Raw genomic sequence first — 1848 nt, forward strand, 5'->3', positions numbered from 1 at the left:
CGCGTAGTATCAATACATCGCTCTACCAACTCGGCTTATTGTTGGCGACGACCGCATTTCTCCACTTAGAAATTAACACTATTTTATGTGAAATTTAATCAGCTTTTTAATGATATAATCAAATTGCCTGGACTCCTCTCGGATCATCTTTAAAAATCCAAATTAATATTTAATTTGCTTGTGGTGTGTTTTTAATATTTTCAATCTAGAGAGTTTTATCAGTGTTCCAGACTCAAAATAATCTAATTGGTTACACTGATGCATTTTTTGTGTTCCATTTTTCAATCTACTATGATTTCTTTTTTAGTCGTATCTAGCCGTTGCTTTGGTAAGACGTTAAACTCGTATTTTCTTTTATGCTCTTGAGTTTTGATTAGTTTTTGTTTCGGATGCTCTTAATAGTATTTATTTCTTTTAGACATTCTTGAGACAAGATTAGTTGGAGACTCGAGCGTTTTTATTTTTCTTATGCAATCTAATCTTTCATATTCGATCGTTATTAACTTTTTTGCGTTTAACTTCGGTCATTTTTTTTTTTACAATTTTTTAAACTTTTATGTGTTATTGATATCTTTTTATTTCTGTAAAACGTTAAAACTCGTTTTTTTTTTTTTTTTTTTGTGCAACATTTCGTTATTTAAGGTATATATGCATTAAACTGAGTAACCCTATAAGCTAATATTATCAAAGAATTAATATTATTTTTACTTTTTAAGTTCTTAATTAATTTTACGTTCATGAATTTAATATACATTTTTTTGTGAAACATTCTTTAAAATAATAAAATTAAAATATTTTTTTATCAACTTACAAAAAATGTGTAATTAATTATCATTATTAAAAATTTGTAATTACCATTGAATGAGAAGTAGATAGTATCATCAAAGGTTGTGATGTAGCAGTAGTACTAAATTCATATCTTTTATGTGTTATAAAAGCTATTTATTTGTCACAATGTAGTCAGTCAACTTTTTTAGATATCCTATGGTGTTCACTGGGCATATCTTGATTTTTGTCTGTGGTTTCTTTATTCACAACTTTGATTGGTTTAATATGTGAGAAACGTTTACCCCTCCTCCCATAATTTATTTAATTTTTTGGCTCTCACTCAAACTACGCTAATGGTGTTCATTCTCTAACAATCTCATGTTTGTCTTATTCAATCATTTTTTCAATCAAACTTTCAAAAATTCATAAACTTTCATTTCTTTTAAATTATCCATGGAACTTTTTGACTAAATTTTTTTGTTAATTTCAGCTTTTTTATGGTTTATAGGGGTGTAAATGGTTTTTCATTCTTTCAATGCACTAATTTAATAGTTTATTATTTACATAAATGGTAAAAATTTTTATTTCAACACATAGTCTTTGTAAAATTTTTAATTATTAGACTTGATGTAATTTTAATAAATTATTTTCAATTAACCTAATTATTAAACTTGACATCTAATGTCAAAATTATACTTATAATTAACTTTTTAATAGAACTGTAAAAATATTTAGAAGTGTTTTGGAGTATGTTGGCCCATTGATATGTTTTGCTATTAAGCTGTACAAGAACATAAGTTATGGAAAAAATAATTATTTTTTGTTGAAGTTTTAGTCATGAACTTCTATATATTACTATTTTAATTTTTGTACAATTTTTTATTTAACGTTAATTGTGAAATTTTAAATTTGTTTCAGATTTCAATTTTCATATAGCGGGAAACAACGTTTTACAGTTTAGAACTTTTTTTTAATTGTTAAAATTTTAAAATAATTTTTATTGTAGAAACTTTTATTTTATAATTTAAATTTTTATTCTTTTAAAAAACATTTTTAACTTAATATATAATATTTTTAATA

This window comes from Daktulosphaira vitifoliae, unplaced genomic scaffold (genome assembly GCF_025091365.1).
Source record: "Daktulosphaira vitifoliae isolate Bord-2020 unplaced genomic scaffold, ASM2509136v1 Scaffold_709, whole genome shotgun sequence".
Lineage (NCBI taxonomy): Eukaryota > Metazoa > Arthropoda > Insecta > Hemiptera > Phylloxeridae > Daktulosphaira > Daktulosphaira vitifoliae.